Source organism: Microtus ochrogaster (assembly GCF_000317375.1).
Source record: "Microtus ochrogaster isolate Prairie Vole_2 chromosome 14 unlocalized genomic scaffold, MicOch1.0 chr14_random_3, whole genome shotgun sequence".
Taxonomy (NCBI): Eukaryota; Metazoa; Chordata; class Mammalia; order Rodentia; family Cricetidae; genus Microtus; species Microtus ochrogaster.
The window spans coordinates 14,616,216-14,643,382 of NW_004949098.1; the positions used below are offsets into that span (position 1 = coordinate 14,616,216).

Genomic DNA, 27,167 nt, shown 5'->3' on the forward strand with positions numbered 1-27,167 from the left:
ACCCACCCACTGAGACAGTGGGGCTGATCTATTGGGAGCTCACCAAGGCCAGCTGGACTGTGACTGAAAAAGCATGGGATAAAACCGGAATCTCTGAACATGGCGAACAATGAGGGCTGATGAGAAGCCAAGTGCAATGGCAAGGGGTTTTGATCCTACTTCATGTTCTGGCTTTGTGGGAGCCTAGTCAGTTTGGATGTTCACCTTCCTAGACATGGACGGAGCGGGGAGGACCTTGGACTTACCACAGGGCAGGGAACCCTGACTGCTCTTTGGACTGGAAAGGGAGGGGGAGAGGAGTGGGGGGAGAGGGAGAAGGGTGGGAGGAGGGGAAAGAAAATGGGAAGCTGGGAGGAGGCAGAAACTACTTTTTTTTTCTCTTTTTCCCAATAAAAAATTTAAAAAAAAAAAAGAATTTAATACCAGAAGTCTGGGCTTCATATAAACACAAACATGTTCTAAGACAGTATTTAAGCTTTAACCATCTAAAATTCCTTTTTGTTTAGGGTTCTCATAGGCATGAAAATATTAATAAATTCAACTTTTTATCCTAAAAAAAAATTTAAAAAAAAACTGACCATATACCCGGTAACAAAACAAACCTCAACAAATACCAAAAAATTGGAATAACCCAATGTACCTTATCAGATCATCATGCTTTAAAACTAGAAGTCCACAGCAATACTAATTCCATAAAACCCCCAAACACATGGAATAATAAACAAGTGGGTGTTGCTATCCTAACATCTAACAAACTAGACTTCATACTAAAATCAATTAAAAGAGACAAAGAAGGACATTTCATACTAGTCACAGGAAAAATCCATCAAGTGGATTTCTCAATACGGAACATCTATGCCCCCAAAACAAGGGCACCCTCATATGTAAAAGAAACACTTCTAAATCTTAGATAACACATTAAACTCCACAAAACAATAGTGGGAAACTTCAACCCTCTACTCTCACCACTGAGCAGGTCAGTCAGACAAAATATTAACAGAGAAACAAGGAAACTAACAGATGTTATGACTCAAATAGACTTAACAAACATCTATAAAAGATTCCATCCAAAAAGAAAAGAATATACCTTCTTCTCAGCACCTCATGGAACCTTCTCAAAAACTGACCATATATTTGGTAACAAAACCAACTTCAACAATTACCGAAAAATTGGGATAACCTCATGTATCTTATCAGATCACCATGGTTTAAAACTAGAATTCAAAAGCAACATTAATTTCAAAAAAAACCCCACAAACACATGAAAATTAAACAATGCTCACCTGTATCATCAATGGGTCAAGGAAGAAATAAAGGAAGAAATTAAAGACTTCCTACAATTCAATGAAAATGACCACACAACATACCCAAATTTATGGGACACAATGAAAGCAGTGTTAAGAGGAAAGTTCATAGCACTAAATGGCTACATAAGAAGGTGGAAAAATCCCACACTAGTGAATTAACAGAACATTTGAAAACTTTAGAACAAATAGAAGCAAACTCACCTAAGAGAACTAGATGGCAGCAAATAATCAATTTGAGAGCTGAAATCAAAAAAAAAAAATAGAAACAAAGATAAAAATACAAAGAATCAATGAGATGAAGAGTTGGTTCTTCAAGAAAAGTCAACAATATAGACAAACCTTTATTCAAACTAACCAAAAGGCAGAGAGAGAATCCCCAAAATAACAAAATCAGAAATGAAAAGGGGGACATAACAACAGACATGGAGGAAATACAGAGGATCATCAGGTCTTATTTTGAAAACCTGTACTCCACAAAATTGGAAAACTTAAAGGAAATGGACAACTTCCTGGATATATATCACTTACCAAAATTGAATCAAGACCAGATAAGCAAATTAAACAGACCTATAACTACTGAAGAAATAGAAACAGCCATCAAAAGTCTCTTAAGCAAAAAAAGCCCAGGACCAGATGGTTTCAGCTCAGAATTCTACAAGACTTTCAAAGAAGAACTAATACCAATCTTCCTCAAATTATTCCACACAAACAGAGGGAACATTGCCAAGCTCTTTTTATGAGGCTACAATTACCCTGGTAACCAAACCACAGAAAGACAATATTAGAAAGAGAATTACAGAGCAATCTCACTCATGAACATTGATGCAAAACTACTAAATAAAATAATAGCAAATTGAATCCAAGAAGACATCAGAACCATCATCTACCATGACCAATTCGGCTGCATCCCACAGACGCACAGATGGTTCAACATGCGAAAATCTGTCAACGTAATCCACCATATAAACAAGCTAAAAAATAAAAGCCACATGATCATCTCATTAGATGTCAAAAACCTTTTGACAAAATACAGCATCCCTTCATGAGAAAGATCTTGGAGAGAACAAGGATACAAGGAACATACATAAACATAATTAAGGCAATATACAGGAAGCCAAAAGCCAACATCAAACTAAATAGAGTGAAACTCCCAGCAATTCCACTGAAATCAGGAACAAGACAAGGTTTCCACTCTCTCCATATCTATTCAATATAGTTCTTGAGGTCCTAGTTAGAGCAATAAGACACCAGATAGAGATCAAGGGGATACAAATTGGAAAATAAGAACTCATACTCTCACTGTTTGCTGACGATATGATAGTTTACATAAGTGATCCCATAAAATCTACCAAGGAACTTCTACAACTCATAAACACTTTCAGCAATGTAGCAGGATACAAGAGTAACTAAAAAAAAAAAAAAATCAGTTGCCCTCCTATACACGGATGATAAAAGGGCTGGGGAAGAAATCAAAGAATCAAAACTTCTTCAAATAGCATAAAATTTCTTGAAGTAACTCTAACCAAAGAAGTGGAAGACTTGTATGACAAGAACTTGAAATCGAAGAAGACACCAGAAAGTGGAAATACCTCCCATGTTCTTGGGTAGGCAGAATTAACATAGTAAAAATGGAAGTCTTACCAAAAGCAATCTACAGATTCAATGCAATGCCCATCAAAATCCCAAGAAAATTCTTCAAAGAATGGTATTCAACTTCATTTGGAAAAGCAAAAAGCCCAGGATAGTCAAAAGAATCCTGTGCAATAAAAGAACTTCTGGAGGCATCACAATCCCTGACTTCAAACTCTATTACAGAGCTACAGTACTGAAAACAGCCTGGTATTGGCATAAGAACAGACAGGAGGACCAATGGAAACAAATAGAAGACGTAGATATCAATCCGCCCATCTTCGAACACCTCATCTTTGATAAAGAAGCAAAAAAATATCAAATGGGAAAAAAAAGCATATTTAACAAGTGGTGCTGGCGTAACTGGATATAAACATGTAGAAAAAATGAAAATAGACCCATATCTATCACCATGTACAAAACTCAAGTCCAAATGGATCAAAGACCTCAACATAAAGCCAGCCACACTGAACCTCATAGAAGAGAAAGTGGGAAGTACACTTGAATGCATTGGCACAAGAAACCACTTCCTAAATATAACCCCAGCAGCACAGACACTGAGAGAAACAATTAATAAATGGGACCTCCTGCAACTGAAAAGCTTCTGTAAAGCAAAGGACACAGTCAACAAGACAAAACGACAGCCTACAGAATGGGAAAAGATCTTCACTAACCCTACATCAGACAGAAGTCTCATCTCCAAAATATACAAAGAACTCACGACATCAGACACCAAAAGATCACATAATCCAATTAAAAAATGGAGTACAGACCTAAACAGAGAACTCTAACAGAGGAATATAAAATGGCTGAAAGACACTTAAGGAAATATTCAACATCCTTAGTCATCAGAGAAATGCAAATCAAAACAACTCTGAAATTCCATCTTACACCTGTAAGAATGGCCAAGATCAAAATCACTGATGACAACTTATGCTGGACAAGTTGTGGGGGAAAGGGAACAGTTCTGCATTGTTGGTGGGAATACAAGCTGGTACAACCCCTTTGAATGCAGTGTGGAAATTTCTAAGAAAATTAGGAAACAACCTTCAAGACCCAGTAATACCACTTTTGAGTATATATCCAAAGGATGCTCAATCATGCCACAAGGACATGTGCTCAACTATGTTCATAGCAGCACTGTTTGTTAGAGCCAGAACCTGGAAACAACCTAAATGGCCCTCAATCAAGAAATGGATAAGAAAAAATGTGGTACATTTACACAATGAAGTAGTATACCACAGAAAAAATAATGACAGTTTGAATTTTGCAGGAAAATGGATGGAGCTAAAAAAACATTATTTTGAGTGAGGTAACCCAGACACAGAAAGACAAATATCACATGTACTCACTCATAGGTGGTTTATAAACATAAAGCAAAGAAAGCCTAACTACAAAACACAATCCCAGAGAACTTAGGCAACGATGGGAACAGTAAGAGAAACTTACATAGATATAATCTACACGGGAAGTAGAAAGTAGAAAAAAACAAGATCTCCTGAGTAAATTTGGAGCATGGGGACCTTGGAGGAGGATTGAAGAGGAGAGGAGAGAGGTAGGGAGGGGAGCAGAGAAAAATGTAGAGCTCAATAAATATCAACAAACTTACATGATAATTAATAAAATCAGCAACATAGATAACACCACTGACAAAACAATACACAAAGACAGACCTACAAACATATGGTCACTTAAACAAGAACAACAAGATACTAAAAAAATTAAACCATAAGAAAGTACTAATCAGGATTCATTCTGTGCACTCCGGTTGTGAATTTTGCTAATAACAGAAAATGGAATGGACAAGGAGAGCTGTTCCAACAAAACTGGATAGTCACTGAAAGATTTCTGATGATTTAACTTTGTATAAAATAGTTTTGATCATCAAAAGAATGTCATTCACTTATAATGAAGAAAATGACATTTGTTAAGATCACTTAGGCATCATTTTGTTACTGTGACAGATGATTGCCTGTAAGTCTGTGGCAGAGTGAGGAAATGAAAACTTTTCCCAACCTAATTCAAGATGGCAGACTTTTAAAGAAACAGTATATGATTTATGTTATATACATAAAGAAATATGTTTTGCTCTAAGTGCTTTATGAGTCATAAGAACTTTTGAAAAACAATTCTATCTACACATTTGGTATATTTTCTTTGTCTGAGAGAGAATGCTTTCCATGTATATACAAGTGACATACTAGAGGATGTGCAATTCCCTGAATCTGGAGTAGCAGGGGATTATAAACCAACTTGGGTATTTGGATACGAGCAGGCCTAAGAATTTCAAGTCACTGAAAAATTCTTAAATTTAAAAAAAAAAAAATCTTAAATTTTAGACTGGCATGAGCTGATCAACACTTCAATTACATCACTCTGGTTCTTGTATGGGGAATAACTTTTACAAACTTTTACAGCTACTGTGGAAATCAAAATGGCAATTCCTCAGAAAACTGGGAATAGATCTACCCCCCAGGATTCTACTAAACTGTTTTGGGGCACATGCCCAAAGGATGCTCCATTTTGTAGCTGTTTGTGTTTTATTTTTCTTCTTTGCTCTTTTGGAGTTTCACCACCCAGCTCCCAAATAAATCAAATAGGGACTTATTCATATATATGAATACCCAGGCTGAACTTGGTTTCTTTCCATACAGCTTTTCTTAACTTAAATTATCTCATCTACATTTCATCTTTGGTCTTTCATGTTTCTCTAATATAAATACTTTTCTTTACTTCTTCCTTCCTGGCTGGCTGTGCAGCTTTACAGCTGTGTTCCTGCTGTCCTCCTAGCCTCTTCTTCCTCCTTAGTTCTTCTCTCTTTCACCTTCTATTTATTCTCTCTGCATGGAAGCCTTACATATCCTTCTCCTGCTTAGCTATTGGCCATCCAGATCTTTATTAGACAAATCAGGTGTTTTAGGCAAGCAAAGTAACACAGCTTCATAGAATTAAATAAATGCATCATAAAAGAATGCAACATATTCTTGCATCATTAAACAAATATTCCACAGCATCACTGAATGTAACACATCTTCAAACAATATTTCACAAGATTTCCCCCTAGGTGTAATTTCCTTTTCATTAGAATTTGAAATATTTCAAGTCAATAAGCTGCAGTGAAATCAATCTCTGAGGATCTTAATTACCCCTTGCTGCTTATTAAGCATGTCTTTCAGTGTGCCAGACAAAGTGTTAACTAATGAATCTTTATCAAGAAAATACAGGGATTTAGATATCAGGAGAAAGAACCTGAAAGATTAGAGAAGCAGCAAAGTAGTCACCGGTGTGATTCAAACCTCTTCCATTCCTCCATCCACAAAAGGTCAATATTCTCTAACAGCCCCACCTTGATACTTTATGTCGCTTATCTTTCCACAGTATTGTAAACCTCTATGTTTTTGTGTCAGCTAATAGCTATTTCTGCTCTCTGACTCCAAGCAAGCTTTATAATCAAAATATGACCAACATATCACACAACACCCTGTAAGTTCTCATATATTTTACTCGTTTGCAAGTTCAACTCCTCATATGCAGCTCGCCATGACAGATGTCTCATTGCTTGGGTATCTCAATATCCTGTGGTTTCAAATGCAACCCAGCTTCATCTTCATTGCTTCATGCAATGAACTCTTACAATCTCTTCACTGGGACACTGACTTTGCCAAACATAGATGGGTACAACAGTGATGTACTGACCACAGAAGAATCCATGACCTTTACATTTTACATCTTTTCTGTTTCCAGAATCAGTACAACATATGTTATCCCGCCAAAATATAATGGATGCTACCAAGCTAGACCAAATTTCATCCAGTATGTATGATGTTGCTCCTGGGACAAGGAATTACTTTGTGTACTCTTTCATGAAATAAGGACTTAGAGGGATGAAGCACCTTCATAGGCTTCAAATGTAGAGCAAGATTCTTCCTTCTAATGGAGCTAAAATACTTGACAATCCCTGAACCTTTTTTAGCATTATATTGCCATCTGAAACTACCTAGTGTTATTTTTTTCTCATCAAAATACAGACTTATTTGATGTGGGGTATTCTTCTATATAGTGTAATTATGTGTTGCTTTTTATGGTTAATGAATAAAGCTCTTTTGGTGTATGGCAGGGCAGAATATAGCTAGGTGGAAAAAACAAACAGAGATACAGAAAGATGGCAGATTAATGGAGACACTAAGAGCTCCCAGAGAAGCAAGATGTAAGGTAACAACCAGGAACCACAGGACAAAAGTAGTCCATGATAGTCTGAGACATTGGCCAAATATTTATAATTAATATAAGCTTTTGAGTGATTACTCAGAAATTGGTGGGTAGGAGAGAAACGTCCAACTTCATTTTTCATTTCTTTCTCCTTGTTTCCTTTTCCCTCTTGATGCAAATGTACCATCCATCAGTAATAACCATCCAGTAGAAGTATTTTGTCGAAAAAAATCAGACTGTTACGTTTTAATACTGCCTTATACACTTTCTTGGGATATGGAGAGAATAAGAAGGAATTTGGGCCAAAATATCACACAAATGACCCCTCGCTAAATTTTTCATGATGTCTTCTAAGCAACTGTGCTTATTTACCAATCAATTGATAGAGCCCGAAGTAATCTCAGGCTTGGACTGGAGTCACTACAGTAATATGATATAATTACATTATATCATTATATTATATAATATACATTATATATTACAAAATATACAGTAATGTAATAGTCATAGAGGATGCTATGACTATTTTATGGAGAGCAATTATATTTTTTATTCTTAATAAGAAACAGAAGATAATGAAAATTTTCAGAATAAATATAGTTTAGTTGCCAAGATAAAACAAAGTTTGCAAGTCATACAGGGTACAAAAAACTAATATGTAAGATCAATGGTCCTATTAAACTTCTACAATTCCTTGACTACTAAGCGATCGTATACAGAAACACATATTAGCCTGAATGTTTCACTACCTGAGGGAATGCATCAGTGTTTCAGGAACTGGAAGGCATATTCTTCCCAGGAGTCATGGAAACTCACCTGAAAAACCTTTGACACACATCTCTCAAGATAGACCAGCCCAACTCCATGGTTTCCTATAGAGCCTATTGCCCACTACAATCCTATGACCTTGGCCATCAGTGTCTATCATTACCCTCAACACCCCCATCTTTCAGTTAGCCACATATTGTGATCTAGGTACCCTTTCAGTTGTACGCTCAGATGAATCTAGGCATTGTCATGTTGAAAGCTGAGGTTAATTAGGAAAAAGTGATAATAATATATCAAAAAGCTTTAAAGATCCAAAGCCAATTTCCTAATCATATCAATCACTTTAGAAGCAAAAACACATACATGAAGATAGCAGCAACTATAAAGCACAGATATGACAGGTAATGGGAAGAGGCAATTATCTAAGACCAAAAAGAGAAAACTCTCTCTATACAGAAACTTCCCAAACCAACAAAAACTCAAAGAACTCATGAGAAATCTGAATACAAAATTGGTGAGACCATTATTTTCCAGAAAATGAACAATATAATTAGACAACAATTAATAAAATCAACAACAGAGATGGCATCACTAATAAAACAAAATACTAATATATTTTGTTTAATTAATACTAAACAAACAAATATATTTTGAGGTCCTTTAAACAAGAACTACAAGATTCTAATCAAAATCATACTCCAGGGAATCACTAACAGCACTCATCCTATACACTCCAATTCTCTCTTTTACCAATTAAAGAAACTGGGTTGGGCAAGCAGGGCTGTTCCACCAAAATAGGAGAGATTCACTTGAAGCCTTCTCAAGTTTTAACTTTGTAGAAAATAGTTTTGACTACTAAAGAATCTCAGGCTCTTATGACAAATAAAAGTATGTCTGTTAGGATCATCATTTGACACCATTTTGTTTCCTATGATGAATGATAGCCCTGTAAGTCTGCATCAAACTGAGAAAATGAAAACTGTTTAAAACAAAATGCAAGACAACAGATTTTTAAAGAAGCAGTGTACACCAAAGGCAACTTGTTTTACCCAATTTCTTTAAAAGTCACAAACACTTTTGAAAACAAGTTTGTTATTTTTTCACATGTTTATACATGTGAGAGAATGTTTTCCATATATATATATATTTATGAGTGACATACAAAAAGGGATTTCAGATCCCCTGGATCTGGAATAGTAAAAGTTCAAAGCTTCACAATTTGAGTGTAGGCAATGGAACTCAGGTCAGGCCCAAAAAAGAATATGTGCTAAATCACATACCAAGACCCATAATACCTTCTGTCCAATAAACCAAAAGTCTTTCACGGAGTAACAACAACAAGAACAAGACAGCCTAAATAAACAAAGAAGTGAATAAATGATCCTTGGGAAAATGACACAGTAACATTAAAATGTTGTCTATGGTAAATTTGCACCATAAAATGAATTCAATAAATAACAATGCCCAACAGTTTATAACAGGGAAGTTGATTACAAAACTACATTCACAGTGGAAACACTCAGAATGCTAATGGAATTATGAGAAAACAGTACACAGATTAATATGACTTCTATATTTACCACATAGATCCAACAATTAAAAATATATACAATATTTATGTAAGAATAAAGGGAGTATGGAGAAAAAGCCAAGAACAAAGGCATGAAAATATTGTCAATTTTTAATCAGAAGACCAAAGAATACTTGGGAAGGAAAAGTATGATTTTGACCAATGTTACCAATCTATCTTTGATCCTATCAGTATGAAAATTAAATAAATACAGACTTCACAACTTTCACAAAATTAGCTCACAGCGACCTTTAATTTTTTTTCCCTCTGTCCATCTACTAACATTTCTTCCAAAAACAAAAACCTCATGCTCTAGAGATCTCTTTGCAAATGAAGGTGATCACTTGCTAAGGTTCTGCTGCCCTGTATACCTCCTTGTGGTTTAAGGAAAATAAGTTCCTCCCCCCACTATTGCCCAATTCCAAAACAACATAGAAGAATAATTTAAAATCTACTTCACGACACAAGGATTATGGTACGAGATTTGAATTCTGACCTATCTACCAGCCCAGCACCATGCACACCTGAAAAAAACCTGTGCAGCTCAGAAACTCCTTTTGTCCTCTGGAACTAAACTTTACTGAATCACACCACTGTGGCTGGTGGAAAAAGAAAGTTAACAGTATTCTAGTCATGTATTGCTGAAAGTTGATCCTATCACCATCTGTCTAACAGTTTCTAAACTGCTTCTATCATTTATGAGACAAACCTAAGAGTGGAATGCCATATTCAGAACTTCTAGAAAACAGACCTTCAGATTTCCAATATGTCTCCCCTCTGCACACAAAAAAACAATGCTCATGTGTGCACACTGGACAGAGTTACTACAAGCATCATATCCTCCCATTCCTGGGTTGCAGAGTTTCCCACTTCCCAGGAAATCCATACACAGGGAGGTTCAGAGGACAAGGGTCAATGTCCAAGTCACCACATAATCAGTCTGGCTCATGGTCCATCCAATTCCCCGCAGAAATGACAGCACAGCAGACCTGCTCTGAACATGCCAAACTCACCAAGGCACAGCTTGTTGTCTTCCTTACAACTCACTACAGCAAAAGCAGAGGGGAATTCCAGAAAGAACCTGAAAACTACATGTCACTAGTAATCCTGATTGCTCAGATGCCCCAAAGTCCCTCATTGGTTAGAGCCTCCCAGATGTGCCTCAGAATGCTAGCAGCTCCCCTACTAGGTGACCCAATATCAAATGACTCAGGCAACACATTCTTCTAGCTCTGACCTTCCAGTGCATTAGACAGGGCCTTATCTTCTACTCTTGTCAGCACATCCTGATCCTCATCCTAATCACAGGGTTCTTTGTGTGCACATTCCATTACACATGCAATGTCTAGTTTAGCCAACCCACTGCCTCATACCTGGAAAATCCTGCTAAAAAACACAGGTCACACTCAACTCTTGTTAAAGAAAAGGTGATTATGAATTAGAAAAATATAAGGAGTCATGGTAAGCTTGGAGTCAGGAAAGAGAATATGGATATGATGGAGTTATAATCTCAAGATTAATTTTGAAATGTTGAAACAGACTTTATAACCATGTGGTCCAGACTAGGGATTAGAGCATATCAAAGAGTTCTCCGACCTATTCTCTAAAGATGCACATCTTAAACAAGAAAAATAACAGGCTTGTTAGGCAGGGTCACAACATTTTACCCAGATCTTCTATTTTGGTTGAACTACTGTAACAACTGGTTTCATGATCAGGTCAGTCCTTTATACAGATTTTTAATTGCACATATCTGTGAACCATAAGAAATGGCCAATCAGGACGTTTACAAAGCATCTCAAATTGACTACCTAATTCCACAATGCTAATCTCAACTACTGTTGAAGCAAGAAAGCTCTCACCCTCCTACCTACCTCTCCTTTTCAACAATCTTACTGACCAGTTTCAGTAAGATTCAAGTTTTCAGTGACTCAATTAGAGCACATGTCCCTCTTCATATAAGTCCCCTCAAAAAATACAGAGAGACTGGAAGTCACATATGAACTGGTCTAATTTTTCTTTTCATTGCCTAGTGAAGGCCCAGTTTGGAAGGAGTTTGCAAGAACTGTCTTCCCAGCATTGAGCAGAAGAGGCAAGGTTAGGTGTTTAAAGCAATTCTCAATTACAAAATATGAGGCAAACCTAAACTATATAACATATTGCTTTATACAGAAATCAATAATCAACATTAATTGAGACAAAAGGATTGAAGGTATTAATGACCTAGAAACATTGGAGAAGAAAAACAGAGATAAAGGCAGGAATCCATTTAAAGAAAATATTTAAAATTGATAACAATAAGTGATTTTTAAAATAATAAAAATATTGTATTTTTAAGATTAGTAAGCATAGGTATACTGACTTTGAAAAACAGTAGGCCTTTCCCTAGAAGAGGGAATGTCATTAATAAGAGATAGTCCGATTTTCCCCATATGTACAAGTTGTCTGCTGAGATTGTAAGCTGACACATAGAGTTAAAATCAATAGACTGTTCCTCAAACCTCTGAGCTCACATAACTGTGTCAAACAGGACTGAACATATCTGCATAGGATCTCTGCTTAATTACACCTTCATTATTCATTGGCTCAAAATAACCTTTCCAAATTGTACACCCACACTGATCTGTGTTCATTCACATGATATGAATTAAAACACGCTGGGAAATTACAGAAACACTCCCCTGACCATAGTCAAGTCCTTTATCATAATGGTGACTTCGGGAGCTGGTTGCCTACCCTGTTTCCCCTACACATTACAGAATAAATTCTTCCTCCTATTTTGGTCAGAAGACAGAAGCAATGTTCCATATGTAGATCCTTTTCCTGTGACTGCACTGGAGAGCTGACTAAATGACTCTAACAAATTATTTTAAAACTGAGATAGATGCTACAGTCATGCAGTGGGTGTAATATAGAGGAAAACAAGGTCAATTTCTTGAGTGCAACAGACTGGAATCAAGGCCACCCAAGTCAACCTAAGAGAGCTTGTCTCAAACACAGTTTTCCAACAGGATGGAATACAACACTTATAGAATTAATATACCTTCCTTTTGATAAATCACTTCACACAAAGGGGATTAAAAAAGAAAAATCTCTCTGATGATGGTACACATCCATCTCTGCCTAATACTCAAAGAGGAGCCAACTGAGATTACATTTCACATGTGCTATCATCCTTACATGTCTTTCGTGTTCATGCTCCATGTTAGACTATGAACAGTTCAAAAGAGATAGGCAATTTGTAGGTCTAGCCACTCAGGCAGATGGGTGGGTTAGATAGCAAAGTTATTTCCAGAACACTTTCTTAAGTACACCAGCGGCATGAAACCATGGCAGGGTCCTGTGGTGAAGGTCCCAGGGGATGAGGAAGATAGGACAAGTAGAAGGTAGAGAAGATAAAAGCAATTGGGCAGTGGTGGCACAGGCCTTTAATCCCAGCACTCTGTAAGCAAAAGCAGGCAGATCTCTGGGAGTTTGAAGCCAGCATGGTCTACAAGAGCTAGTTCCAGGACATGTTCTAAAGCTACAGAGAAACCCTGTCTTGGAAAGAAAAAGGAGAATGGAAGGAAGGAAGGAAGGAAGGAAGGAAGGAAGGAAGGAAGGAAGGAAGGAAGGAAGGAGGGAAAAAAAAAGCCAGGCAGTGGTGGTACACGCCTCTAATCTCTGCACTCGGGAGGCAAAAGCAGGTGGATCTCTGTGAGTTTGATGCCAGCCTGGCCTATAAGAGCTAGTTCCAGGACAGGCTCCAAAGTCACAGAAAAACCCTGTCTCCAAAACCCAAAAAGAAAATAAAAAGAAAAGATAAAAGCTAGGGTGGGGATTTCTTGCACATGCTAAATTCCATGCCAAGTAAGTTTCTTAAGAATACAATCTTGTATCCAACTTCCTGGGGGAAATGGAAGGAAATGAAAGACTTCAATGAAGTCAGTAGAAACCCTCACACTTAGTACAAATTCAAGGGGAGGCTTATAAAACAATGTTACACAAGGGGAATATGGGGTCTTGAGTGATCATTACTAAAATCAAAAGGCCTTGGGATTGACAACCATAGTTCTGATGGGTTCTCAGGATCTACAGCAACATTTCCACAAAGGGTTTGATAAAACCCAAGGTGTTTACCAAAGGAGCTATGTTCAACTGTCAATACATCAAGACCCTAGGAAAGCTTCCAAAGCCCAGGCCCCAGGCTGTTATTCTCTCTCCCAAAAATGTCCCTCCACCCTGCTGGAGGACCTAAATAAAATCCTTAGTTGATCAGGCCAGTCCTTAACACAACAGTGTTTTATTTTTCAAACAGCTGTCACCTGGTGTCATATTACCCATCAGGCAGAACTATGCTTTTCTCTAAAAGAAAATGAAACTTGAATGGAACATCAAGCCTTAAGGTTGGTTGTGACCCTGTTATGCCCCCTTGAGCAGCTTGTTATAGGCCTGTTCTTTGGTATGCAGATGGTCTAGTTGTAAACAAGGGAAGGATTCTTTGTAAAGGTTTGGAGCCAAATGTCTGAAAAATCCTGTTTATTCAACATTCCTAATCTCTAACAGGCCTGGCCATCACATGCCCTGTTCTCTGGCAGAAAGAGCTCCTGACAGGATAGAGCTTCCTTACCCTGGCCACCAATCTACAGGGTTCTCCTGCAGAAAGAGCTGGGGCAGAGCGGGAACTGCCAGACTCTCTGTGGGGCTGAAAGTAATGATAGTCAAAACTCAACCATCTTCCCAATGTGGCTACCAAGGAGAAACACACCAACTGAGTCGGGAGTGTGTCAAAGCAGAAACTCCTTTATTTGTATCAAGCAGGGACTTATATGGGTTGTGATGGTGGGGGAGAAGCCTAGGATGGGCCAAGGAGGAGTAAGAAATGAGGGCCAATAATACTATGCCACGTTAAAGGTAGCTAGGCAGAGACAGGACTTCATACCCTAGATAGGCTCAGGAAGTTACACTAGGCCTCAGGCCAACTCAAGTTAGGCTCAGGAAATTACACTGGGCCTCAAGCCCAGGCCTCATGAGGCCCAACAAGCATACACGTATAATTTTATGTATTTTAGAGACAGTCCTACCTGTGTTAAGTTCTACTTTTTGCGACATAATATTTTCTAAACATTGGTAAATCCTTTATATTAGCAATTCTACTCTTCTACATCACGGCATAGAAGTGGAGGGCTACCTAACATACAGAAGATTTTATAACCTCCACAAAATTAACAGTAAATGGATCTCACACATAAAGGTGAAATGCACAGTGCTGAACATCTAGAAGATACTAGAGAAACTAGACCTCCATGAGTTTGGCAACCTGCTTTCCATGAACGCACTAAAAGCATTCTGATGTTGCCTAGAAAGAGGTTTCTTCACTCAGCTCCCTGCTCCCAATGCTCTGAGCAGATTCAGCCCACAGTGCAAAATTATTCAGAGGCCTGCCCTATTCAGGGAGTTGCAGGCACCGCACTGAACTTGAAAGGTTGGGAATCTGGCTGCAGTTTCTGAAGCAGAACTGGAGAGGAACCACCTCACTGATTCCCGCACCTCACCATCTGTTCCTCCCAGTCCAGGGACAGCAGCCCCTCACTCACCACGTCGCGGTTTCCTTGCTTTCCCAAGCGGTCCATGCAGTTTCCTGGAGGATTTTTAGTTGAACAGCACAAGCGACGGGCTCCACTTTCACTCCACTGCCAAGCCGGAACCAGGAAAGGCCCTGCCACCGCTTCTGACTGGCAAGTTACCTGGAGGGCCTGATTGGCTAGTGATACCTGAGTGACAAGTGCACCTCCCATTGGGTTAGCCTGTTCTTAAAGACACAGAACAATGTTTCCTGACCCTGCTTTATAAATCAGGCTAAGACCTTTTCTAAATCAGCAGAGATGTGCATTTCACTTGCCATTGGATCCAATAGCAGATCCTACTATCTTCCTGTCGGCACTTCTTCCTTCCTTCTGGAGTCTAGGTGGCTAACCATTTTGCACAGCCCACTATACTTTGTGAATAGAGTAATTCCTTGTCACACTTGTGAAAGGATGTTCAGCAGAGATTTAAGGACACAAATGGGGGATATTTGTTCTGTGGTTTCATGCTGAAGTAAGATGAACTAAAGGTGCTTTTTCTTCCTGGTTGTCACGTGTACTTTAGAAAATCAAGAAAGAAAAGCAGAAACCAGATTTCAACAAGATGTCTTGGTGAGGGCACTGGGCAGGTGGCCTTGCAAGGAGGGAGCCAGGACAGGAGGTGGGCCTTGCGGGGCGTGGCAGGGGAAGTGACTCAGGCCACAGGCCAAAGGCTCCCGCAAGGAGGGGCGGAGGGGCGCGAGGAAAAGGAGACCATGACCAGGCGAGCTGCAAGCAGAGGGTACAACGGTGTCAGCGTCCCCAGAGTGTCCAGGGTGGAGCGTGGCGGCGGGTCCAAGTGCGGAGCCCTGAGGGGCAGGGGTCTGATCTCTGGGCACGGAGAGAGCAGCATCCAGCCGTGGGGAGTCAGGAGGATCCCAGTGGCGTCCAGCTGAGGAGCGCCAAGGCGACCCAGGGTAGATGGGCGAGAGTGCTGCTCCAGCCGCCGCCCGGGCGCCCGCGCCGTTGCAGGCAGTGCCAGCGTCAGAAAGTTGTTGCAATCAACAGGCGACCGCGGGAGCTTCTAGCCGCCATCCACGGAGTGGTTGGGAGGGCGAGACTGTGGGGAAGGCTGGTGGACGCCGCCGCGAACTGGTGGGCAGACTCGGAGTCGCCATGTAAGCGCGCCGGCTAAGTGCCTTGAGACAGGAGCGCCTGTGCAGCAGCAGAAGTCCTCTGTTGCAGCGCTGTCCCTGGCACAGCCGGAGTGTCTCCGCACAACCCAGCCCCTCGCCTCCGCTTGCCCGCCGCTCGCCCCAAGGCCCGGGTGAGTAGATAGATGCCAGTCGTCGGGGAGATTTGTGCAACTTTGACCCGGGCCCTGCCGAAGGCCTGGCGTGGACTGTGCAGCCCGTGGCCTCCCCGTATCCAGGACGAATCCCCTCTCCAGACGATTTCCCAAATTACTTATTTGTCCCTTTATTTTGGGAAAGAGGCGAGAAGGTGGAGGCGGGAGGCCGCGGTTGATTGACAGGCCAGGAGCACGCTTAGGTAACTTCCTGCTGCTGCTGAGCAGTCGGTGGGAAGGGAACTTCCGGGAGCCTGAGGCCGCCGATGTGGGCGTGGTCGTGGGAGGAGGCTGCTGGGCCACGCCTATTTCTGCTTGCTCTTTCCCACCCCCTCTCCTCAGCACAGTTCAAAAGTGATATGTCTAGGGGTGGAGAGATGGCTCAGTGGTTAAGAGCAGTGCCTGCTCTTCCAAAGGTCCTGAGTTCAATTCCCGGCAACCAACCATCTGGAATGAGGTCTGGTGCCCTCTTCTGGCCTGCAGACATATAGACAGAATATTAAATAAGTAAATGTTGGGGGAAAAAAAAAACGTGGTACGTCTCTGGGGATTTTTCTGTGGACGAGATTATTTTGTTCTTTCACGCCCCCCCCAACCCCCAAAAAAGAAACTGCTTTTCACCTCCAGTGGTGGGCTTTTACAAGTACAAGTTCTGAGAGAGCCACTTGGGTGGCAATCAGAGCCCTTGTAGCTGGAGCATGCAGGCATGGGTCTGAACTCAGCGACTGCCCCTAGCTGCCTCTCCACCTGAGCCTCCCGTCCACGTGATCGCAGAGCTTGACAAGACATTTTTCCAACTCTGGACGCTGTCGGGAGCAGGTCTGATTACTAGAAGATGGCGAAGCCCGGCCACAGCAGCTTTGTCCTTCGGGAGCTCAACAACCAGAGAGAATGGGGTTTTCTCTGCGACTGCTGCATTGCTATCGATGACATTTATTTCCAGGCACACAAAGCGGGTTTTGGCTGCCTGTAGCTCCTATTTTAGAATGTTCTTAATGAGCCATCAGTACAGTACTGCACAGCTGAATCGCATCAACACGAAAATAAGCGCTGAGTGTCTTGATCTCATTTTGTAGTTCATGTGTTTAGGAAAGATTATGACTGCTCATCCCAGTTTTGAGCAATTCAAAGTGGCAATGAACTACCTTCTTCAGCTGTCTGACTGCTTGGAAGACTTACAGGATGCAGATTGTTCTAGTTCAAAGTGTTAGTCTTCTGCTTCAAGGAAACAGAACAGCAAGATGATCTTTGGAGTGTATGAAGACACTATGGCTAAAAATGGCACTGAAGCCAGCAGGTGGTGTGCAGAGCTCAGTTCGATGGTGCATACACCACATAATAGAGAGCCCAACTAAGAATCTCTACAATTAGATAATTTTTCTGAGTCATACATTAAGCTAATTTTCTGAGCCAATATTTGATGTGTGTAAATAAAGTTCTATGTCTAAATAATCTACTCCAAAAGAACATGGGCATAGTTTTATCATAATGTGATATTTGTGGATTTGGCTTCAGCTGTGAAAAGTTACTAGATGAGCATGTGCTGACCTGCACTAACAGACATTCATACCACAGTACTGTGAGAGCTTACCACGGAATAGTAGATATTAGAGATGGCAAAGATAGTAACATCAAAGTGGAACTTGGTGAAAAGGATTTTTCCAAAACATTTTCTGCACAAACAAATACAGAGAAGACGCCAGCTAGGCACCTGATGATTTAGCTTCAACTACTGGAAGCAGAAAAGGCACAGTGGAGTCTGGAATGGCGGCTGGTGAAGACAAAAGTAGAGCCACCAAGACAAAAAGAATTATTATCAAGGTGGAGCCTGAAAATGTTGACCAGTCAAGAATGTGCTGTGATGTCCCTGTGATGTTGTACTTCAATTGGGTAATGTCGGTACATCATTTCCATTACAAAGTCCTATTAGACTCAAGCAATTTCTTCGTGCATGGAGAAAATCATTGAGGGGTGTGTAGTATCATCTACCCAATTACCTTGAGGAAGTAATAACTTATTATAATATGTAAATTGCTTATCATACACCATTATTAGTATTGGAAATACTCCAAGAAATCCCACCAAGGCAATATTCTTTGCAAAATAAAGGAATTTCTGTCATGCCAAACATAAAAAAATATTTTTGAGCAATCAGGAACTCTGCAGTGGCAGATCAATTTAAAAATCATATATCCTTGACTGTGACCACAATTTCTTTTTTTTCCCAAACAGCAAGATCAGTGTACCAGGAGCATAGATCAAATATGTCTCACTCTGACTTTTCTGAATATCATTGGCAATTTTAGGATCAGAATATCTCAGCTCCACATACTGCATCTGTGAGCTTCATTTCATTCTGTGAAAACCACAAACATGCCTTCTCCCCATATCAAAGTAGATTGGGGACCCTTTCATAATCAAGCACAGGATTCTTCCATAACACTTCAGCAAATTATATGGTGTCCAAAATCTATCCTTGGCAGATTTCTCACAGATATCTACATTTGAAAAAAATTAAATTTAAAATATAATGCATATATGGTGAATGAGGATATAATTCCACACTTTTTAATTTTATTTTAAATTTAGTTTTAAGACTCCCATATGCCCTTTGAAGATTCCTTGTTCCTGCATGGTACATCATCTCAAAACCTTGAAATGAATATGAGCCAAGGAATGATAATGAGATTTTAGCATAATTAGCTTAATGGTACCTAGAAATAAGTTACCATTTATTAAAAGCATCAACTTGGAAATGAGAATAGGGACAAATTAGTGTTACATTTCATGTTTTTATGACAAAATTCCCTTTTAATTTAACGTTCCGGAGGGGTATCAAGAAAAGTCTAAGTTCTTAAAACTTTTTAGATACCATTTTATGTACGTCTTTGAAGATGAAGATTATTCATCAAACTGAAGTGTATCTCTATATACCCAGAAAACCTAACTAAAACCTTGATTATTATAAATGACTTTCTCTTTATCTATAATTTTTAATTAATACTTTATATTTTCAAATTAGCTGTGTAAACATAATACATAAAACAAAAGTAAAAAACACATAAACAATTTAATAACATCAATAGTCCAAGATCCATAGCAATGCAAGGTATTCATCTCCATGTCATGTACTCCTTATATTTTCTTTGTCTTTTAGAAATTAACTATGACCATTTATCACTTATAATCAATCCTCTTTAAATGAAAACAAACATTTATAAACAACCATTTTGGGAATTTTAGTGTTGTTTTCTCCAAACTGCTTTCCTGTTGTTGGTTGGTCAAAGTATTTTTACTGTTCAGGGAGACCTTTCAGTGGATCTTACTCCGTCAAATCACATTAGGTTGGAACAAATTCACAGGTTTTCATCCTCTGTGCAAACAAAAGCAGAACCTCTTTTCCAAAGTAACATATTTTTAGACTCAAATTTGGAAGTCAAAATATTTTTGTTTTGTTTGTTAAGCTTAGTAAACCCCAGAATGAAATGTGTCTCCACAGTAAAAAAAAAAAAAAAAGGAAAACACAAAACCATACATAACCCAGACTCTCTACGTGTATTCCATCTTTATGTTACTTTTTTTTCTTTACAACCTAAATCTATGACTCTCTGTAGTCTTTTATATTACTTGGTTTTGTTTTTTCTATTCTCATTTTCATCTATCTCCCATCTACATACATCTTTTAAAACACACTGTGTCCAGTTCAGAAAGTTATTTTTGTCAGAATCTGTCTTTATTGTGTATTTGTAATCATTTTCTGACCAGAAGCATTTTTATTTCATGTGTTTTAAAAAACTATATTTCCTCTTTTTACATACCAATCTCAGTACTCACTCCCTTCCCTTTTCCTGTTCCCTCTACCTTTTCCCCCAACCCAGCCCCTTTCAGTCATTAGTGAGGGTAAGGCTTTTCATGAGGAGTCAACAAAGTGTAGCACATTGCTTTGAGGAAGGGCCAGAGCCCTCCCCACTATATCTAGGCTGAGCAAGGTATCCCTTAGAAGGGAACGGGTTGCAAAAAGCCAGTACAAGCAGTAGGGATAAATTCTGGTCCCACTGCCAGTGGTACCACAGTCTGCACCAGCCATACCACTGTTACTAACATTCAGAGAGACTAATTTGGTCTTATGCTACCTCCTTCCCTGGAAAGTTGGAGTTGGTTGGTACCCATTTACTCAGGTATGGTATCCCCATCATGGTCTTGTCCCGTTTGCACATTTTTTCACTGCTCCCACTCTTTGACAGGACTTTGGAAGTCCAATGCTCTGCTGTGAATATCTGCCTCTCATAACTTTATCATCAGTTGTTGGATAAAGGTTCTAGGATGATATTTAAGGTAAGAATCAACCTGACTACAGGGCAGGGCCAGTTCAGGAACTCTCACAACTATTGCTTAGGTTATTAGCTGGGATCATCTTTGTGGATTCCTGGGAACTTCTCTAGTGCCAGGTTTCTTGCTAGTCCCATAATCGCTCCCTCACAAAGATATACCTTTCCCTGCTCTCTGTCTCAGTCTTTCCCCATCTCTACCATTCTGTTCCCTCAAGTTCTCTTTTTACTTCCTCCTCTCCCTCTATCCTCCCTTGTCACCCTCCCCCCATGCTCTCAATTTTCTCAGAGGATTTTGTCTATTTCGTCTTCCAGGGCACCTATATATTTCTCTTAGGGTTATTCTTTTTTATGTTTTTCAAGACAGGGTATCTCTGTAGCTTTGGAACCTGTCCTGGAACTAGCTCTTGTAGACAAGTTTGGCCTCAAACTCAGAGATCTGCCTGCCTCTGCATCTTGAGTGCTGGGATTAAAGGCGTGCGCCACCACCGCTCAGCACGGGTTATTCTTGTTATTTAGCTTCTCTGGGGTTGTGGACTATAGGTCATTATCCTTTGTTTACAACTAATATTCACTTATGAGTGAGTACATACCATCCTCACCTTTCTGGCTCTAGGTTACCTTACTCAGGATGTTTTTTTTTTAGTTCCATCCATTTGCATGCAAATTTTAAGATGTCAGTGTTTGTTTTTTTCCCACAGTGTAGTACTCCATTGTATAAATGTACCACATTTTCTATATTCATTCTTCGGTTGAGGGGCATATAGGTTGTTCCCAAGTTCTGAATATTGTAGATAATGCTGCTATGAACACAGCTGGACAAATGTCCTAGTGGTATGATTGAGCATCCTTTGGGTATATGTCCATGAGTGGTATTGCTGTGTCTTGATGTAGGTTGATTTCCAATATTCTAGGAAACTACCATACTGATTTACAGAGTGGTTGCACAAGTTTGAATTTCCACAAAACATGGATGAGTGTTCATTTACTTCTCATCCTCTCCAGCACAAGCTATCATTGGTTCTGACTGATGTGACATATAACTGAAACAGAGGCCTTTATAGAGTCACAGACTGGCCCCACCCATTGTTGATTTACATATGTCCAGAGCACAGACTATTGGTCTGAGGACTTCATAATCAGGCCAAAGACTGTGCTAACGTCAGACTCACGCAGGACCCAGCACAGACATTAGGGTCCTTACACAGGTTCTGAGATTGCTGTTCTGGCAAGGAAGGCAGCATTTGAACTGTGTTCATTTGATTGTGGTCAGTGCTGTTGCCTGGTATCTGGGAAAGTGTCCTTTTCTTTTTTCTTTCTTTTTTTTTTTGTTTTGTTTTTTGAGACAGGGTTTCTCATTAGATTTGGAGCCTGTGCTGGAAATAGCTCTTGTAGACCAGGCTGGCCTCAAATTCACAGAGATCTGCTGCCCACCTCTGCCTCTTGCATGCTGGGATTAAAGGTGTGCTGAAAAGTCCTTTTTTAGCCGGGCGATGGTGGCGCACGCCTTTAATCCCAGCACTCGGGAGGCAGAGGCAGGCGGATCTCTGTGAGTTTGAGACCAGCCTGGTCTACAGAGCTAGTTCCAGGACAGGCTCCAAAGCCACAGAGAAACCCTGTCTCGAAAAACCAAAAAAAAAAAAAAAGAAAGAAAAGTCCTTTTTTAAAAACTTGATTGTGTGAAAATTTGTTTTCAGGTTTCAAATCTTAAGTGCCAGATGTGACATCAAGATGACCCATTCTCCAGTCTCCCTCTCTGCATCTCTGAGAGACAGTGTCACCGTCACATGCTGAGCAAGTCAGAGTATTGGGATTTTTGTTGTTGTTGTTGTTGTTTGGCATGGTATCAGAAGAAATCAGAGAAAACTCCTTAGTTCCTTATCTATTATACAAAGATCTTGGTAGATGGGGTCCCATCAAGGTTCAGTGCCAGTGGATCAGGCACACAGTATTCTCTCAAAATCAGCAGCCTGGAGCCTGAAGACACAGCAAGTTATTACTGTCAATATGGTGGTAGTATTCTACCCATGTTTGATCACTGTTCTGATTTTCTTAGGATAAGTGTATCTATATAGATATTGTCCAGTATAACATCATTTCTATCCTTCCCTCTCCCACTTCAATCATGTCTACGTCCCTCTACCACATCCATTTAAATTCTTGATTTCTTCAAATATTATTATTGTAACCTAACCCCTAACACATACACAGAAGGAGAAAGAGGAAGGAGGGAGAGACACAAAGCGAAAGATGATAGAGACATTCTCATATAGTTCCTACTGAATCGATCAGAAATTTTTCATATTCATGTGTTTAGACGTGACCACTTGGAAATGGATACTTACTATATGATCCCTTCCTGGAGAAGACTGATTTTCTCTTTATTAACAGTCATTAATTGACTATAGATCTTCATGTAGGAGATTTACCCCATCCACACTACCATGTCAACTGTGATGGTATTGTGTTGGTTTCTTTAGGCAAAGGTAGAATTGGAAAAATGAGGTGATGAACAATTTAACTGTTTTGGGGATACAAAACACATAAATAGAAAATTGGAATAGGAAAAGTAGGAACATTAAAAAGCCACCCAAATTTATGTAGCATACTGTGCTAGGGTTCCATGAGAGCACAGAAAAAGAAAAACAAAAAATAACCACAAGAACCAAGTATTGTCCTTGATGAACATGAACTTGACCATAAATCTTCTCAAACTCCTCCTTCTTAATAGGTCTTCCCAGAGACTTGAAAGACTGAGGCATGGCCATAGGACTTAGTCTTTGCCAAATGTGAGACCTTTGTACATCTCGGAGTTCCCTCTTCTCTACAGCCTGGCCATACTGATAACCCCACATTATGTTTTTGATGTACCCTGAAAGATTATAAATAAACTGTATATGATTGACCCAAAGTAAATAAATATAAAAGACTGTTTCACTGTATTCATTTCATGTCTTTTTATTATTATTTTCAAGCTAGACTTTAAACAAGAATCCTAAGATAATTAAAGGTTGTTTTCTAACTTTCATGTTGTCTAGACAAAAACTTCTTCAATAAGACAACAGAGATGAACTAATATAACTAAGAGTAAATGGATGTGCCAAAGAGTTTTGCGGATGATGTATTCTTTTTTATTATTTATTTATTAAAAATTTCCACCTCCTCTCATACTCCCATTTCCCTCCCGCTCCTTCACTCCCCCTCACACTCCCCCACTCCTCCTCCCCCTCACTATCCAGTCTTAAGAGAAATCAGGGTGCCCTGCCCTGTGGAAAGTCCAAGGCTCCCCCTCCATCGAGGTCTAGGAAGGTATGCATCCAAACAAACTAGGCTCCCAAAAAGCCAGTACATGCAGTAGAATCAAAATCCGGTGTCACTATCATTGGCTTCTCAGTCAACCCTCATTGTCAGCCACATTCAGAGAATCCAATTTGATCACATGCTTGTTCAGTCTCAGTCCAGCTGGCCTTGGTGAGCTCCCATTATATCAGTCCCACCGTCTCCGTGCGTGGGCGCACCCCTCGTGGTCCTGACTTACTTGCTCATGTTCTCTTTCCTTCTGCTCTTCATCTGGGCCTCAGGAGTGCAGTCCAGAGCTCCAATGTGGGTCTCTGTCTGTATCTCCATCCATCTCCAGATGAAGGTTCTTTATCAATGGCTTCTCAATCAGCCGCCCATTTCAGACACATTCAGAGAGTCCGGTTTGGTCGCATGCTCATTCAGTCCCTGTCCAGCTGGATTTGGTGAGCTCCCATTAGAACAAGCACACTGTCTCAGTGGGTGGACCAACCACTTGCAGTCCAGACTTCCTTGATCATCTTCTCCCTCCTTCTATTCTTCAATTGGACCTTGGGAGCTCAGTCTGTTGCTCTGAGGAGGGATTTTGTCTCTATCTCTATCCATTGCCAGACGAAGATTCTCAGTAGAGTAGAGGGTGTCTGAATTGGCCTTGCCCCACTAACACACTGATGATGATGTATTCTTATATAGAAGAAATCGTTAATAAAGAAACTGAAAGCTCAGAAGTCTAACAAAAAATTTCAGCAACATATTAAAACACAAAGTTGAAAAAGAATTTGCAGTCTTTTTCCAAATATATTTGGAAAGAATTCCAAGAAACAAATTCATTAACATTTCTTTCAGTACTTGCCATAATTAGCTGGAGGGGAAGCTTAGCAGTTAAGAGTACTTGTTGCTTTTGCAAATGACCCAAGTTCAGTTCCCAGCTATCCACATGGTGTTTCACAATTATCTATAACTTCAGTTCCAAAGTATCTAACAACTACTCACCTCTTCAGGCCCAAGGTACACATATATTTTACATATGAATATGCAGGAAAACATTAAAACAAATAAAATAACATTTTAAAATTAAAAAATTAAAGAAAAAGCAATTTATGTGGGAATATAAGTAGCACAATAATGAATGAGTTGTATGTTTTACTTTTCTATATCTATGATAAAACATCATGAAGAAGGCAAATAAAAATGAATTTATTGAAGCTTATGGTGGTACATGGTTAGAATGCATGATGACAGAGTGGAGTCATGATGCCAGAAGCAAGAAACTGGAAACACATGTGAAAGCAAACCCAACCCAGTAGTATATTACCTCTACTTAAGTCACAGCACTTAAGCCTCCCCAAATAGCACTTCCAACTGACCAAAAAGGATTCAAATATCTGAGCCTATGGAAGGCATTTTTATTCAAACCACCATAAACTCTAAATGAATATTATAAAATGCTGAATAAATAACTTAAAATACTAGGGGATATAAGTACTTCTTATATTAAAGTATTGAAAAGAATTATATACTAAATATGACTATTTTATCAAAATCAATCTATAGATTACATGCAATTACCTCCAAAATTTCAATACCACTCATCCTGAAAATAGAAGAGAAAATAGAAAAAAAAATAAAACATATCATTTATAAAGTAAATGCTCTCAGACAGTCAGAGCAGGACTGAACAAAATAAGCAATGCTCCAATTATTACATCAGACCTCAATTTGGAGTACAGTAGGATAAAAACAAATCAAGATACTAAGGTCACAAAACACAAGTAGATCAAGGAAATGGAATAGAGAACTGATGTAGGAAGGCCTTCTGTATATGTGTTGCTTTTATTGGTTAAGAAATAAAGGGGCTGCTTTGGCCTGTGATATGGCAGAATAGAGCTTGGTGGGGAAAACTAAACTTGAATGCCAGGAGATAGAAAGTAAAGTCAGTGAAAAGCCATGTGGAAGCTGTTGGGGACTGATGCCTCCTCCACTGGAGTCTTCCAAAATTTTGCTGGTAGGCCAAAACTTTGTTGTGCTTTATAGATTAATGGAGATGGGTTAGTTTAGGATATAAGAGCTAGCTAGCAATATGCTTAAGGCATTGGCCAAACAGTATTGCAAATGATCTTGTTTTGTGTGATTATTTTGAGTTAGGGCAGGAGGAAAATGAGTCTGGGTGGCTGGGAAATGAACAAGAAGCCTCCCTCAACAAACTGGCAAGCCAATGGGAAGCTGAATAATACATCCAAATAAATTCCAAGAAACCTTCAAAAGAAATTCTAAAAGAATAGATTTAAGCATGGCTTTTGGTATCCAGCATATTTTCAATGAGTCTGTTTGCTAACAGCAGCACATATTTTATTAAATCAAGGCTTCCTCTTCTGTGCTGTCAGCACAATCTCTGGCTCTTTCAGGAGGCTAAGTACTTTATTGGGGTTTGTGAGCAGTATGCTGAAAGTTGCTTGGTGACAGCATGGGTCAACTGGTTACCAGAGTTGACGTGGTGAGCTTTCGGGAGTAATAGGGGCAGTGAATGGAAGTACACCATGTTGAACTTGGCAAAGCCAAAAGGAAAAGCAGACTTAGTCCTAGCCAAGCTGCTTTGCATTTTAAGAAGTGGTCCTGGTCAGAAAAGTATTACAGATGTGTAATAAAGACAGACTCAGATTTTAAAAATATCTCTAAAAGGGACACAGTGTCGAATAATGTATGTAGGCTTGTAAGAGTGACAAAAAAGAGTATAGATAGTTATAAAAAGGAGTAAATATTTTTTAAAAAATAAAACACTCAGAGTCAATTTGTACAAAAATGAATACTGTAAGAAATAAGCCACATAAAGATGGAATCTAAACAGAATATTATTGTGTTCTTTCAATTTGTTGACTGTGATTGAGCTAAGTAGAGAGATACATTTTATTGTACAGGCTGCTAAGCTAAATGAAGACATATATTTTAAAGGTATCTTGACTTCAAAATTTGGGTCTAAGTATCTGTTGTTTTGGAAAAGATGTTCTCTTTTGTTTCCATAAGAGGTAGAAAGCTGTGGATTTCTTACCAGCTAAAATGGTTTGATGTACCAAGACCCCCTGAAAGGTTGCTGTGAATACCCCCAAAATCACTTCACACACAAAAAAAAGCAGGAAATAGTTTGGAGAGAACTATACCCAAATTCCCAGA

At 39.4% G+C, this 27,167-nt stretch overlaps 2 pseudogenes; one reads left to right on the forward strand and one right to left on the reverse strand.

The window, feature by feature from the left end:
- LOC113455443 overlaps positions 1–16,785 on the reverse strand; it is a 36,363-nt pseudogene extending 19,578 nt beyond the window's left edge.
- A 73-nt stretch (positions 16,786–16,858) lies between these two features.
- LOC113458017 overlaps positions 16,859–27,167 on the forward strand; it is a 211,828-nt pseudogene continuing 201,519 nt past the window's right edge.